General features: G+C 41.5%; 1 pseudogene across 1 annotated transcript in view; it reads left to right on the forward strand.

Annotated features, from left to right (window-relative positions):
* Positions 1-17862, forward strand: part of Dcdc1-ps1 (doublecortin domain containing 1, pseudogene 1) — a 411937-nt pseudogene that overhangs the window by 341993 nt on the left and 52082 nt on the right. Inside the window, 2 exon segments of the transcript NR_175340.2 lie at positions 7202-7294; positions 9304-9403. The product of NR_175340.2 is annotated as a doublecortin domain containing 1, pseudogene 1 (transcript).

Below are 17862 nucleotides of genomic sequence, written 5' to 3' on the forward strand. Positions count from 1 at the left end.
AAAAGCCAAAGACCATCTGGAACCCTGGTGCACTGAAGCTCCGGGAAGGGGCGGCACAGGTCTTCCTGGTTGCTGCCGCTGCAGAGAGCCCCTGGGCAGCACCCCACGAGCGAACCTGAGCCTCGGGACCAGAGGTAAGACCAAATTTTCTGCTGCAAGAAAGCTGCCTGTTGAGCTTGGGACACACGGAAGCAGAATTTCTCTAGGACCAGGCACGTTCTGTGTTTATCGGAAGTCCCACACCCGCGGATCCCGGCCCGCAGCAGCTCTCTGCTCCCAGACCAGGTGAGAGAGAGACCCAACCGCCTGGTCAGGTGGGCACTCCTGAGGCTGCAGAGCGGAAGAGACCACCAACACTGCTCACCCCTGCCCACATCCCTGGCCCAAGAGGAAACTGTATAAGGCCTCTGGGCTCCCGTGGGGGAGGGCCCAGGAGCGGCAGGACACCTGCCTGAGACACCTCCGGAACCTGAAAGAAACAGACTGGATAAACAGTTCTCTGCACCCAAATCCCGTGGGAGGGAGAGCTAAACCTTCAGAGAGGCAGACAAGCCTGGGAAACCAGAAGAGACTGCTCCCTGCACACACATCTCGGACGCCAGAGGAAAAAGCCAAAGACCATCTGGAACCCTGGTGCACTGAAGCTCCGGGAAGGGGCGGCACAGGTCTTCCTGGTTGCTGCTGCTGCAGAGAGCCCCTGGGCAGCACCCCACGAGCGAACCTGAGCCTCGGGACCACAGGTAAGACCAAATTTTCTGCTGCAAGAAAGCTGCCTGGTGAACTCAAGACACAGGCCCACAGGAACAGCTGAAGACCTGTAGAGAGGAAAAACTACACGCCCGAAAGCAGAACACACTGTCCCCATAACTGACTGAAAGAGAGGAAAACAGGTCTACAGCACTCCTGACACACAGGCTTATAGGACAGTCTAGCCACTGTCAGAAATAGCAGAACAAAGTAACACTAGAGATAATCTGATGGCGAGAGGCCAGCGCAGGAACCCAAGCAACAGAAACCAAGACTACATGCCATCATCGGAGCCCAATTCTCCCACCAAAACAAACATGGAATATCCAAACACACAAGAAAAGCAAGATCTAGTTTCAAAATCATATTTGATCATGACGCTGGAGGACTTCAAGAAAGACATGAACACACTTAGGGAAACACAGGAAAACATTAATAAACAAGTAGAAGCCTACAGAGAGGAATCGCAAAAATCCCTGAAAGAATTCCAGGAAAACACAATCAAACAGTTGAAGGAATTAAAAATGGAAATAGAAGCAATCAAGAAAGAACACACAGAAACAACCCTGGATATAGAAAACCAAAAGAAGAGACAAGGAGCTGTAGATACAAGCTTCACCAACAGAATACAAGAGATGGAAGAGAGAATCTCAGGAGCAGAAGATTCCATAGAAATCATTGACTCAACTGTCAAAGATAATGTAAAGCGGAAAAAGCTACTGGTCCAAAACATACAGGAAATCCAGGACTCAATGAGAAGATCAAACCTAAGGATAATAGGTATAGAAGAGAGTGAAGACTCCCAGCTCAAAGGACCAGTAAATATCTTCAACAAAATCATAGAAGAAAACTTCCCTAACCTAAAAAAAGAGATACCCATAGACATACAAGAAGCCTACAGAACTCCAAATAGATTGGACCAGAAAAGAAACACCTCCCATCACATAATTGTCAAAACACCAAACGCACAAAATAAAGAAAGAATATTAAAAGCAGTAAGGGAAAAAGGTCAAGTAACATATAAAGGGATACCTATCAGAATCACACCAGACTTCTCGCCAGAAACTATGAAGGCCAGAAGATCCTGGACTGATGTCATACAGACCCTAAGAGAACACAAATGCCAGCCCAGGTTACTGTATCCAGCAAAACTCTCAATTAACATTGATGGAGAAACCAAGATATTCCATGACAAAACCAAATTTACACAATATCTTTCTACAAATCCAGCACTACAAAGGATAATAAATGGTAAAGCCCAACATAAGGAGGCAAGCTATACCCTAGAAGAAGCAAGAAACTAATCGTCTTGGCAACAAAACAAAGAGAATGAAAGCACACAAACATAACCTCACATCCAAATATGAATATAAAGGGAAACAATAATCACTATTCCTTAATATCTCTCAATATCAATGGCCTCAACTCCCCAATAGAAAGACATAGATTAACAAACTGGATACGCAACGAGGACCCTGCATTCTGCTGCCTACAGGAAACACACCTCAGAGACAAAGACAGACACTACCTCAGAGTGAAAGGCTGGAAAACAACTTTCCAAGCAAATGGTCAGAAGAAGCAAGCTGGAGTAGCCATTCTAATATCAAATAAAATCAATTTCCAACTAAAAGTCATTAAAAAAGATAAGGAAGGACACTTCATATTCATCAAAGGAAAAATCCACCAAGATGAACTCTCAATCCTAAATATCTATGCCCCAAATACAAGGGCACCTACATACGTAAAAGAAACCTTACTAAAGCTCAAAACACACATTGCACCTCACACAATAATAGTGGGAGATTTCAACACCCCACTCTCATCAATGGACAGATCATGGAAACAGAAATTAAACAGTGATGTCGACAGACTAAGAGAAGTCATGAGCCAAATGGACTTAACGGATATTTATAGAACATTCTATCCTAAAGCAAAAGGATATACCTTCTTCTCAGCTCCTCATGGTACTTTCTCCAAAATTGACCATATAATTGGTCAAAAAACAGGCCTCAACAGGTACAGAAGGATAGAAATAATCCCATGCGTGCTATCGGACCACCGCGGCCTAAAACTGGTCTTCAATAACAATAAGGGAAGAATGCCCACATATACGTGGAATATGAACAATGCTCTACTCAATGATAACCTGGTCAAGGAAGAAATAAAGAAAGAAATTAAAAACTTTTTAGAATTTAATGAAAATGAAGATACAACATACTCAAACTTATGGGACACAATGAAAGCTGTGCTAAGAGGAAAACTCATAGCGCTGAGTGCCTGCAGAAAGAAACAGGAAAGAGCATATGTCAGCAGCTTGACAGCACACCTAAAAGCTCTAGAACAAAAAGAAGCAAATACACCCAGGAGGAGTAGAAGGCAGGAAATAATCAAACTCAGAGCTGAAATCAACCAAGTAGAAACAAAAAGGACCATAGAAAGAATCAACAGAACCAAAAGTTGGTTCTTTGAGAAAATCAACAAGATAGATAAACCCTTAGCCAGACTAACGAGAGGACACAGAGAGTGCGTCCAAATTAACAAAATCAGAAACGAAAAGGGAGACATAACTACAGATTCAGAGGAAATTCAAAAAATCATCAGATCTTACTATAAAAACCTATATTCAACAAAATTTGAAAATCTTCAGGAAATGGACAATTTCCTAGACAGATACCAGGTATCGAAGTTAAATCAGGAACAGATAAACCAGTTAAACAACCCCATAACTCCTAAGGAAATAGAAGCAGTCATTAAAGGTCTCCCAACCAAAAAGAGCCCAGGTCCAGACGGGTTTAGTGCAGAATTCTATCAAACCTTCATAGAAGACCTCATACCAATATTATCCAAACTATTCCACAAAATTGAAACAGATGGAGCCCTACCAAATTCCTTCTACGAAGCCACAATTACTCTTATACCTAAACCACACAAAGACACAACAAAGAAAGAGAACTTCAGACCAATTTCCCTTATGAATATCGATGCAAAAATACTCAATAAAATTCTGGCAAACCGAATTCAAGAGCACATCAAAACAATCATCCACCATGATCAAGTAGGCTTCATCCCAGGCATGCAGGGATGGTTTAATATACGGAAAACCATCAACGTGATCCATTATATAAACAAACTGAAAGAACAGAACCACATGATCATTTCATTAGATGCTGAGAAAGCATTTGACAAAATTCAACACCCCTTCATGATAAAAGTCCTGGAAAGAATAGGAATTCAAGGCCCATACCTAAACATAGTAAAAGCCATATACAGCAAACCAGTTGCTAACATTAAACTAAATGGAGAGAAACTTGAAGCAATCCCACTAAAATCAGGGACTAGACAAGGCTGCCCACTCTCTCCCTACTTATTCAATATAGTTCTTGAAGTTCTAGCCAGAGCAATCAGACAACAAAAGGAGGTCAAGGGGATACAGATCGGAAAAGAAGAGGTCAAAATATCACTATTTGCAGATGACATGATAGTATATTTAAGTGATCCCAAAAGTTCCACCAGAGAACTACTAAAGCTGATAAACAACTTCAGCAAAGTGGCTGGGTATAAAATTAACTCAAATAAATCAGTTGCCTTCCTCTATACAAAAGAGAAACAAGCCGAGAAAGAAATTAGGGAAACGACACCCTTCATAATAGACCCAAATAATATAAAGTACCTCGGTGTGACTTTAACCAAGCAAGTAAAAGATCTGTACAATAAGAACTTCAAGACACTGAGGAAAGAAATTGAAGAAGAACTCAGAAGATGGAAAGATCTCCCATGCTCATGGATTGGCAGGATTAATATAGTAAAAATGGCCATTTTACCAAAAGCAATCTACAGATTCAATGCAATCCCCATCAAAATACCAATCCAATTCTTCAAAGAGTTAGACAGAACAATTTGCAAATTCATCTGGAATAACAAAAAACCCAGGATAGCTAAAGCTATCCTCAACAATAAAAGGACTTCAGGGGGAATCACTATCCCTGAAGTCAAGCAGTATTACAGAGCAATAGTGATAAAAACTGCATGGTATTGGTACAGAGACAGACAGATAGACCAATGGAATAGAATTGAAGACCCAGAAATGAACCCACACACCTATGGTCACTTGATTTTTGACAAAGGAGCCAAAACCATCACATGGAAAAAAGATAGCATTTTCAGCAAATGGTGCTGGTTCAACTGGAGGGCAACATGTAGAAGAATGCAGATCGATCCATGCTTATCACCCTGTACAAAGCTTAAGTCCAAGTGGATCAAGGACCTCCACATCAAACCAGACACACTCAAACTAATAGAAGAAATACTAGGGAAGCATCTGGAACACATGGGCACTGGAAAAAATTTCCTGAACACAACACCAATGGCTTATGCTCTAAGATCAAGAATCGACAAATGGGATCTCATAAAACTGCAAAGCTTCTGTAAGGCAAAGGACACTGTGGTTAGGACAAAACGGCAACCAACAGATTGGGAAAAGATCTTTACCAATCCTACAACAGATAGAGGCCTTATATCCAAAATATACAAAGAACTCAAGAAGTTAGACCGCAGGGAAACAAATAACCCTATTAAAAAATGGGGTTCAGAGCTAAACAAAGAATTCACAGCTGAGGAATGCCGAATGGCTGAGAAACACCTAAAGAAATGTTCAACATCTTTAGTCATAAGGGAAATGCAAATCAAAACAACCCTGAGATTTCACCTCACACCAGTGCGATTGGCTAAGATCAAAAACTCAGGTGACAGCAGATGCTGGCGAGGATGTGGAGAAAGAGGAACACTCCTCCATTGTTGGTGGGATTGCAGACTGGTACAACCATTCTGGAAATCAGTCTGGAGGTTCCTCAGAAAATTGGACATTGAACTGCCTGAGGATCCAGCTATACCTCTCTTAGGCATATACCCAAAAGATGCCTCAACATATAAAAGAGACACGTGCTCCACTATGTTCATCGCAGCCTTATTTATAATAGCCAGAAACTGGAAAGAACCCAGATGCCCTTCAACAGAGGAATGGATACAGAAAATGTGGTACATCTACACAATGGAATATTACTCAGCTATCAAAAACAACGAGTTTATGAAATTCGTAGGCAAATGGTTGGAACTGGAAAATATCATCCTGAGTGAGCTAACCCAATCACAGAAAGACATACATGGTATGCACTCATTGATAAGTGGCTATTAGCCCAAATGCTTGAATTACCCTAGATCCCTAGAACAAACGAAACTCAAGACGGATGATCAAAATGTGAATGCTTCACTCCTTCTTTAAATGAGGAAAAAGAATACCCTTGGCAGGGAAGGGAGAGGCAAAGATTAAAACAGAGACTGAAGGAACACCCATTCAGAGCCTGCCCCACATGTGGCCCATACTTATACAGCCACCCAATTAGACAAGATGGATGAAGCAAAGAAGTGCAGACCGACAGGAGCCGGATGTAGATCGCTCCTGAGAGACACAGCCAGAATACAGCAAATACAGAGGCGAATGCCAGCAGCAAACCACTGAACTGAGAATAGGTCCCCTGTTGAAGGAATCAGAGAAAGAACTGGAAGAGCTTTAAGGGGCTCGAGACCCCAAAAGTACAACAATGCCAAGCAACCAGAGCTTCCAGGGACTAAGCCACTACCTAAAGACTATACATGGACTGACCCTGGACTCTGACCCCATAGGTAGCAATGAATATCCTAGTAAGAGCACCAGTGGAAGGGGAAGCCCTGGGTCCTGCTAAGACTGAACCCCCAGTGAACTAGTCTATGGGGGGAGGGCGGCAATGGGGGGAGGGTTGGGAGGGGAACACCCATAAGGAAGGGGAGGGGGGAGGGGGATGTTTGCCCGGAAACCGGGAAAGGGAATAACACTCGAAATGTATATAAGAAATACTCAAGTTAATAAAAAAAAAAAAAAAGATTAGCAAACCGCATAACATACAGAACATAGTAGGTTATGGGGACAGCATGCCCCTGCTCTGAGACAAGTTATTTTTCTGTGTCAATGACCGAGACAGACATATTATAGCAACAATACAAAATGGCTGACAGGCATGGAACAAAATGGCTGCAGCTATGCTAGAGGGGCAAGCCTCAACAGTCTGTTTTTTGAAGTAAAGAAATTTACATTTCTGAGTGTTTAGCACTGTAAGAAAAGGAACGAATTAATGCAGATAGATTTTCTTACATAAATCTCTCAAAGAATACATGTTTATTTAACATACCATATCATCGAGTATACAGTATGAACTTTTATTTAATTACGAAATGTGAAGCTTAATATTTAAGTACGTTAAAATTTGAAATTTTGTCTTTTAAATAGAGGTAGATTATTGGGAGCAAACTGTGATAAGTTTAGGTCTCACCGCTTATCCACACGTTAGGATATGCTATTAAGACATGCTGATGCTAATCAAATGTCAAGTACCATGAATGCATCTCAAATTATTTGTTTCAGAAATGTTAATGCTGAAAGGAAAGAGAAAAGCCATGCCATGAACTATTCTGAAACAGAAAGATACCAGATTGAATTTCACCATCTTTTGGAGAGGTAAATGCTTACTCTTTGAAATGCAAAGGTGTTTTGTGTGTGAATGCTTGAGTGGTCATGCTTACCCCATAGCACAAAAACATATCTTTATATAAGTTGTAAATACAATGATTATAGACAATTTAATCGTGTGTGTGTGTTGTGTGTGTGTGTGTGTGTCTGTGTGTGTCTGTGCATGGATGCGTGCACATGCATGCACACTCACTTGTGATGTAATAGGAAGTCAAAGCTATACAATCTCAAAATTCAATTGGAAATTCCAGAAACAAGAGTAAAAGAGGCTTGACATTTGACTCTAGGTGATCTGCCTTCAGAAGACACACTCATTATTAGGTTTTAGAAACCAGTTACTCTTTGCTCCGTGCTTTGATGTTGGCTAGCTTCAAACTGGTAAGAGGAAAGAGTGCACAGAAAACTCCTTACCTTAGCCCTCCACAAACTTCCCAGATGGGTCAAATTTAGCACTAAAACTAGGACTCCAAAACAGGTAAAGGATAAAGGAAGAGTAATTAGCCACCCAGTCCTCCTCCGTGACCCAACTCTCATAGAGCAACATGCTCCCACAGGTAAACATTCACTCTAAAGAAATATGAGTGAGGGACCAGAAGCTGGTGTACCACAGGCTGCACTGTAAGTTCACAGATGTCCAAGGAAGTGAGATGGCATTGGTGTAGCTCTTTTGGTATCAAGCAGAAGAAGCAGGGTGATCCCACCAGCTGCTGTGAGTGAGGGAGCTCACTCAGTATCAGCTGGTCCATCAGCTGGAGATGAGATGATGTACTTCTTACTGGCTTATTTCTTTTCAAGATACCCCTGAAAGAAATAACTGGTCTCCTTACTTTTTAATTGCTGCAAGCCGAGGTAGGAAATATGAGTTAGAACTGCTCCTCATACGAGTCTTGCTAAGAAGCACAGAGTCATCTCTAACTCACACAGTGGTACCTGTTAGTATCAGCAGTGCATGACAAGACATTCTTCATCACAACCGCACTGCTTAGGATCCGGCCCAGCACCGCTGTTAGCCCTATTTCTCCTTCCCTAGGGTTTAGGTATGGCTAAGGGCAACACGCCTATGCTCCAATATCTTCAGTGAATAGACGCCTATGCTCCAATACCTCTTGCTGCCCGTGAATAGAAACTCAGATTTGTTATTCCAGAATCCCAAATACCTTCAAGCTGCTCATCTCTTCTTTTGCAGGCTCATCAGATCCCCCAACCCTTATTTCATTTCCACCTTCCTTCTCCCCGCAACTCCTCTTCTCCTCTGTCAAGTTTATGAGCTTTCTTCTCTGTTCTTCTGTAATTATTCTTCTTACCCACACACACACATACACACAAACACACACACACACACACACACACACACACACACACACACACACACACACGCCTTCTGAGTCCCTTTAGTCTTTCTCATATGAACATGTGTTTATGATTTGTGATGACTAAACTTGGGATTAAATAGCCTATCTGTGGGGCCCATCTCTGGAGAAAATGCTCATCAGCCATGGATAGCCAATAACTCTTCATCTAAGGGGAGGGGTATCTTTTGGAACTCCTCACATCCATGTTGGCATGTTAATTGGTGTGGTCATTCATTATGCAGGTATGCATGTTATTTGGTGTAGTCATTCATTATGCAGGTATGCATGTTAATTGGTGTGGTCATTCATTATGCAGGCATGGTTTAAGCAACCATGCTATTGATGATGATTCATGAATGCAGCATCATGACTGTGTCTGGACGACACTATCTTAGTGTGTGTTCTGTTCTTTGACTCTTACAATCCTCCTGCCCCCTCCTCCATGGCATTTTCTGAACCTCAGGTTATGTTGTAGGTCTCCCATCTAGTCCATAAACCAGAGACAGGAACTGAGAGTTAAAAGACTGAACCTAGGACCTCATTCTTGAGTCACTACTAATGGCCAGGCCTTGGTTCCTTCTGCTCTCTTACTTTACCACTGAAGCTTTATGTATGCATAATCAAGTTATATGTCTCTTGTTACAGGTGCACCAAAGTTTTGAATTTACCTTCTGCTGCTCGGAGACTTTTCAGTGAAAAAGGGAAGGAACTTTTTTCCCTGGAAGACCTACAGAGAGATGAACTGGTAACTGAGGCAGGGTGTGGAACTGGATATTTAATCAATGAGAATAAGTAAAGGGAAACATCCTTCAATGTGAGGCTTCTAGGCTTGCCATTCATATTCTTTCTAGAATTCCCACAAAGGAGTCAGTCATCAAAAAACATCAAATGCGCCCAATCAAACAGCTACCTGCACCCAAGTCCTGTGGGAAGGAGAGCTAGACCTTCAGAGGGGCAGACATGCCTGGGAAACCAGAGGAGACTACACTCTGCCCACATTTCTGACTCTAGAGGAAAACATTTAGCCCCATCAGGGCACCCTGTGCACAGGGACCCAGAAGTAGGGGCAGGCCCTTCTGGTTGCTGCCCTCATGGGGAGCTGAAACCTAGCCCCGAGGAATGACCTCAGGCCCAAGACCAGAGGGAAGACCAAGTTTTCTGCTCCAAGTTACCTGCCTGGTGGACTCAGGACACACAAAGGCAAAATTCCTCTGGGACTGGAAAATTCCAGTTTCTAGCTGGCGCCCGAACCTGGATGATCCCAGCCCTCAGCTCCCTGCTCCCAAACCCCGTGGGAGAGAGAGATGATCACCCAGACATGTGGGCAATCCTGAGACTTCAGGGGAGGAGAGACCACCACTTCTGCCCACTTTGCCCACTTCCCTGGCCCAAGAGGAAACTGTATAGGCCCTCTGGGCACAGAAAGATAGGGGCAGTCAAGTTGCAGGAGCCCTGCAGTCCAGACTGTGCCCAGATCCAAATGGACCCGGTCAAACAGCTCCCTGCACCCAAATTCTGTGGGAGGGAGAGCTACACCTTTAGAGGGGCAGACACACCTGGGAAACCAGTGGAGACTACTCTCTGCCCACTTTTCTGACTCTAGAGGAAAGCGCCTAGCACCATCCGGCCCCTCTGGGCGCAGGGACCCAGGAGAAGTAGGGGCAGGCCCTTCTGGTTCCCACTCACAGGGACAGCTGAAAGCCAGTGGACAAGATCGACTGCACACCAAAAAGCAGAACATTCTGTTCCAATAACTGACTGAAAGAAAACAGGAAAACAAGTCTACAACACTCCTGACACACAGGCCTACAGGACGGTCAAGCCACTGTCAGAAATAGCAAAACAACATAATACCAGAGACAACCTGAAGGCAAGAGGCAAGCGCAGGAACCCAAGCAACAGAAACCAAGACTACATGGCATCATCAGAGCCCAATTCTCCCACCAAAGCAAATACTGAATATCCAAACACACCAGAAAAGCAAAATCTAGATTTAAAATCATGTTTGATCATGATGACGGAGGATCCATAGATACAAGCATCACCAACAGAATACAAGAGATAGAAGAGAGAATCTCAGGAGCAGAAGATTCCATAGGAATCATCAACTCAACTATCAAAGATAATGTAAAACAGAAAAAGATACTGGCCGAAAACATAAAGGAAATCCAGGACACAATGAGAAGATCAAACCTAAGGATAATAGGTATAGAAAAGAGTGAAGACTCCCAACTCAAAGGACCAGTATCTTCAAAAAAAATCATAGAAGAAATTTCCCTAACCTAAAGAAAAAGACGCCCATAAACATACAAGAAGCCTGCAGAACTCCAAATAGATTGGGCCAGAAAAGAAACTCCTCCCATCAAATAATAGGCAAAACACCAAATGCACAAAACAAAGAAAGAATATTAAAAGCAGTAAGGGAAAAAGGTCAAGCAACATATAAAGGTAGACCTATCAGAATTACACCAGACTTCTCACCAGAGCATATGAAAGCCAGAAGATCCTGGACAGATGTCATACAGACCCTAAGAGAACACAAATGCCAGCCCAGGTTACTGTATCTGGTAAAACTCTCAATTAACATAGACAGAGAAACCAAGATATTCCATGACAAAACCAAATTTACACAATATCTTTCTACAAATCCAGCTCTACAAAGAATAATAAATGGTAAAGCCCAATATAAGGAGGTAAGCTACACCCTAGAAAAAGCAAGAAACTAATCATCTTGCAACAAAATAAAGAGAAGACAAGCACACAAACTTAATCTCACATCCAAATATGAATATAACAGGAAGCAACAATCACTATTCCTTAATATCTCTCAACATCAATAGACTCAATTCCCCAATAAAAAGACACAGATTAACAATCTGGATACGCAATGAGGACCCAGCATTTTGCTGCCTACAGAGACAAAGACAGACACTACCTCAGAATGAAAGGCTGGAAAACAACTTTCCAAGCAAATGGTCTGAAGAAGCAAGCTGGAGCAGCCATTCTAATATCAAATAAAATCAATTTTCAACCAAAAGTCATCAAAAAAGATAAGGAAGAACACTTCATACTCATCAAAGGAAAAATCCAAGATGAATTCTCAATCCTAAATATCTATGCCCCAAATACAAGGGCACCTACATACATAAAAGAAACCTTACTAAAGCACAAAGCACACATTGCACCTCACACAATAATAGTAGGAGATTTCAACACCCCACTCTCATCAATGGACAGATCATGGAAACAGAAATTAAACAGAGACATAGACAGACTAAGAGAAGTCATGTACCAAATGGACTTAACAGATATTTATAGAACATTCTATCCTAAAACAAAAGGATATACCCTCTTCTCACCACCTCATGGTACTTTCTCCAAAATTAACCATATAATTGGTCATAAAACAGGCCTTAACAAATACAGACAGATAGAAATAATCCCATGCGTCCTATCAGATGACCACAGGCTAAAGCTGGTCTTCAATAACAGTAAGGAAAGAATGCCCACATATACATGGAAGTTGAACAATGCTCTACTCAACGATATCCTGGTTGAGGAAGAAATAAGGAAAGAAATTAAAGACTTCTTAGAATTTAATGAAAATGAAGGTACAACATACCCAAACTTATGGGACACAATGAAAGCTGTGCTAAGAGGAAAAGTCATAGCTCTGAGTGCCTGCAGAAAGAAACAGGAGAGAGCATATGTCAGCAGCTTGACAGCACACCTAAAATCTCTAGAACAAAAAGAAGCAAATACACCCAGGAGGAGTGGAAGGCAGGAAATAATCAAACTCAGAGCTGAAATCAACCAAGTAGAAACAAAAAGGACTATACAAGGCATCAACAGAACCAAAATCTGGTTCTTTGAGAAAATCAACAAGATAGATAAACCCTTAGCCAGACAAAACAGAGGACACAGAGAGTCTGTCCAAATTAACAATATCAGAAATGAAAAGGGAGACATAACAACAGAGCCAGAGGAAATTCAAAAAATCATCATATCCTACTACAAAAGCCTATATTCAACAAAACTTGAAAATCAGGAGGAAATGGACAATTTCCTTGACAGATACCAGGTACCAAAGTTAAATCAGGAACAGATAAACCATTTAAACAACCCCAAAACTCCTAAAGAAATAGAAGCAGTCATTAAAAGTCTCCCAATCAAAAAGAGCCCAGGTCCAGATGGGTTCAGTGAAGAATTCAACCAGACCTTCATAGAAGACCTCATACCAATACAATCCAAACTATTCCACAAAATTGAAACAGATGGAGCACTACCGAATTCCTTCTATGAAGCTACAATTGTTCTGATACCTAAACCACACAAAGACCCAACAAAGAAAGAGAACTTCAGACCAATTTCCCTTATGAATATCGACGCAAAAATACTCAATAAAATTCTGGCAAACCGAATCCAACAGCACATCAAAACAATCATTCACCATGATCAAGTAGGCTTCATTCCAAGGATGCACGGATGGTTTAATATACGGAAAACCATCAACATAATCCACTATATAAACAAACTGAAAGGTAAAACCACATGATCATTTCATTAGGTGCTGAGAAAGCATTTGACAAAATTCAACACCCCTTCTTGATAAACGTCCTGGAAAGAACAGGAATTCAAGGCCCATACCTAAACATAGTAAAAGCCATATACAGCAAACTAGTAGCTAACATTAAGCTAAATTGAGAGAAACTTGAAGCAATCCCACTAAAATCAGGAACTAGACAAGGCTGCCCACTCTCTCCCTACTTATTCAATATAGTTCTTGAAGTTCTAGCCAGAGCAATCAGACAACAAAGGGAGATCAAAGGGATAAGATTGGAAAGGAAGAAGTCAAAATATCACTATTTGCAGATGACATGATAGTATATTTAAGTGATCCTAAAATTTCCACCAGAGAAATACTAAACCTGATAAACACCTTCAGCAAAGTGGCTGGGTATAAAATTAACTCAAATAAATAAGTGGCCTTCCTCTACACAAAAGAGAAGCAAGCTGAGAAAGAAATTAGGGAAATGACACCCTTCATAATAGTCCCAAATAATACAAAATACATCTGGATGATTTTAACCAAGCAAGTAAAAATCTGTATAATAAGAACATCAAGCTTCTGAAGAAAGAAATTGAAGAAGATCTTGGAAGATGGAAAGATCTCCCATGTGCTCATGGATAGTAAAAATGGCCATTTTACCAAAAGCGGTCTACAGATTCAATGCAATGCCCATCAAAATTCCCGTCCAATTCTTCAGAGAGTTAGACAGAACAATTTGCAAATTCATCTGGAATAACAAAAAACCCAGGATAGCTAAAGCTATCCTCAACAACAAAAGGACTTCTGGGGGAATCACTGTACCTGAACTCAAGCAATATTACAGAGCAATAGTGAGAAAAACTGTATGGTATTGGTACAGAGACAGGCAGATAGACCAGTGGAATAGAATTGAAGACCCAGAAATGAACCCACGCACCTATGGTCACTTGATTTTTGACAAAGGAGCCAAAAGCATCCAATGGAAAAAAGAGGATTTTCAGCAAATGGTGCTGGTTCAACTGGAGGTCCGCATGTAGAAGAATGCAGATTGATCCATTCTTATCAACCTGTACAAAGCTTAAGTCCAAGCAGATCAAGGACCTCCACATCAAACCAGATACACTCAAACTAATTGAAGAAAAAGTGGGGAAGAATCTCGAACACATGGGTCCTGGAGAAAATTTCCTGAACAAACCACCAATGGCTTATGGTCTAATATCAAGAATCCACAAATGGGATCTCATAAAACTACAAAGCTTCTGTAAGGCAAAGGACACTGTTGTTATGACAAAATGTCAACCAACAGATTGAGAAAAGATCTTTACCAGTCCTACAACTGATAGAGAGGGCTTATATCCAAAATATACAAAGAACTCACGAAGTTAGACTGCAGAGAGACAAATAACCCTATTAAAAAATGGGGTTCAGAGTTAAACAAAGAATTCACAGCTGAGGAATGCCGAATGGCTGAGAAACACCTAAAGAAATGTTCAACATCTTTAGTCATAAGGGAAATGCAAATCAAAACAACCCTGAGATTTCACCTCATACCAGTTGGAATGGCTAAGATCAAAAACTCTGGCAACAGCAGATGCTGGTGAGGATGTGGAGAAAGAAGAACACTTCTCCATTATTGTTGGGATTGCAGACTGGTACAACCATTCTGGAAATCAGTCTGGAGGTTCCTTAGAAAATTGGACATTGAACTACCTGAGGACCCAGCTATACCTCTCTTGGTTATATACCCAAAAGATGCTCCAACATATAACAAAGACACATGCTCCCCTATGTCTATAGCAGCCTTATTTATAATAGCCAGAAGTTGGAAAGAACCCAGATGCTCTTCAACAGAGGAATGGATACAGAAAATGTGGTACATCTACACAATGGAATACTACTCAGCTATCAAAACCAATGACTTTATGAAATTCATAGGCAAATGAATGCAACTGGAAAATATCATCCCAATCACAGAAAAACACACATGGTAAGCACTCATTGATAAGTGGATATTAGCCCAAATGCTCAAATTACCCTAGATGCACAGAACACATGAAACTCAAGAAGTATGACCAAAATGCAGATGCTTCACTCCTTCTTTAAACGGGGAACAAGAATACCCTTAGGAGGGTATAGGGAGGCAAAGTTTAGAACAGAGGCTGAAGGAATTCCCATTCATAGCCTGCCCCACATGTGGCCCATACATATACAGCCACCAAACTAGATAAGACGGATAAAGCAAAGAAGTGCAGGCCAACAGGAACTGGATGTAGATCTCTCCTGAGAGACACAGCCAGAAAACGGCAAATACATAGGTCAGCACCAAACCACCGAACTGAGAACGGGACCCCTGTTGAAGGAATCAGAGAAAGGACTGAAAGAGCTGAAAGGGCTTGAGACCCCATATGAACAACAATACCAACCAACCAGAGCTTCCAGGGACTAAGCCACTACCCAAAGACTATACATGGACTGACCTTAGACTTCAACTTCATAGGTAGCAATGAATAGCCTAGTAAGGGCACCAGTGGAAGGGGAAGCCCTTGGTCCTGCCAAGGCTGGACCCCCAGTGAATGGGATTCTTGGGGGAGGGTGTTAGTGGGGGAAGGATGTGGAGGAGAACACCCATATAGAAGGAGAGATGGAGGGATTAGGGGGATGTTGGTCTGGAAACTGGGAAAGGGAATAACATTTGAAATGTAAATAAGGAATACCCAATTTAATAAAGATGGAAAAAAACATCAAATGCTAATCAATAGCATTGCTGCCTTCCTAGGTAGTGGACTGGACCTGCATGACTAAATATGATAAATAAATATATGATTATTGAGCCTTTTTTTCAAAGATACCCTTTTCTCCAGCACAGAACCTAAGGCAGGCTAAGTATTCACTTCTGATTTCTACCTCTGTTGCTGAAGAATTAGACCCTTGAATCTTTTTAAGTCTATACAATATAATTATTTGTTTCTTTACTAAATGACTAATTTCCTGACTTTCTTGTTTTTTTGAAATAAGCTTTCTTAACTTTCCTTACAATATGTCCACTTCAACAGCATCAAACAAATATGCCACTGGTTGTTTTTTTTTAAACTCTATTTGGAGCCTAGAGTGAGCTGAGAAATAGAAGGTCTTATACAACTTAGTCTTTTCCCCCATTGTGAAATTAGAGTTATTAGCTTAGGCAAAAAAACAAACAAAACAAAAAACATTGCTTGCCCTGACTGATGCCTGAAGCTCTTTGAATAAAGAACAAAGCTCATAATATATTACCAACTCTTGAAGTTGGACATGGACCATGCATGCACACACACACACACACACACACACAGACACACACACACACACACACACACTCACACACAAACAGACAGATAAGACCAAAGCAAACCAAAAACAAAACCAAAAGGTAGTGCTTTGTAATCTAAGGACCTCTTGAGAGTCTGAAAGCTGCACACCATGAAATTCATAGGCAAATGGATGGAACTAGAAAATATCATTGTGAGTGAGGTAACCCAATCACAAAAAAACAAAAACAAAAACAAAAAAATACACATGATATACACTCACTGATACATGAATGTTAGCCCAAAGGCTCGAATTACCCAAAATACAATCCACAGACCACATGAAGCTCAAGAAGAAGGACAACCAAAGTGTGGATGCTTCAGTCCTTCTTAGAAAGGGGGATAAAAATATTCATAGAAGAAAATACAGAGACAAAGTTTGGAACAGAGACTGAGAGAATGCCCATTCAGAGACTACCCCACCTGGGGATCCAGCCCATGTACATACAGCCACTAAACCCAGTCTCTATTGGGGATCCCAAGAAGTGCATGCTGACAGGAGCCTGATATAGCTGTCTCCTGAGAGGCTCTGCCACAGCCTGACAATACAGAGGGGAATGTTCACAGCCAACCGTTGAACTGAGAATGGGGTGCCCATTAGAGGAGTTAGAGAAAAGATTGAGGGAGCTGAAGGGGTTTACAACCCCATAAGAACAACAATACCAACCAACCAGAGTTCCCAGGGACTAAACCACCATCGAGAGAGTACACATGGACAGACCCATGGCTCCAGCTCCATATGTAGCCGAGGAGTCATGGTGCCTTGTTGGGCACCAATGGGAGGAGAAGCCCTTGGTCCAGCCAAGACTGGATCCCCCAGTATAAGGGAATGTCAGGGCGGGGAGGTGGTAAGGGGTGGGTGGATGGGTGAGAGAATACCCTCATAGAAGAAGGGGGCAGAGGAATTGGAGAGTGGATCTATGGGTGGTAAACCAGGAAAGGGGATAACATTTGAAATGTAAATAAATAAAAAAAATCCAAAGGAAATAAAAATAACACCAAAATAGAGCTTCTCTATACAATTATTGTTAATACAAATATGGATTTTTATGTGCATATGCATAAACAAGACCAGAGCAAAGGCAGTATCACCTGACATGTTAACATGGAAGAACAATTTCATGGGATCCTGTGCCTGGACAAGGAACTTCAGACAACTAATGACTGCTATGAGAGGGAGAATTAACCTCTCCCAGGGATGAGCGCCCTATTGGTTATCTAATTCAAAGTGACCAGCCTTAAAAGCATATGCATACAAATAGAAAACATGGATTTGTCAGTGTGTGTGTATCTGTGTGTCTGTGTGTTGTC

This window comes from Rattus norvegicus, chromosome 3 (genome assembly GCF_021556685.1).
Source record: "Rattus norvegicus strain SHRSP/BbbUtx chromosome 3, alternate assembly SHRSP_T2T, whole genome shotgun sequence".
Lineage (NCBI taxonomy): Eukaryota > Metazoa > Chordata > Mammalia > Rodentia > Muridae > Rattus > Rattus norvegicus.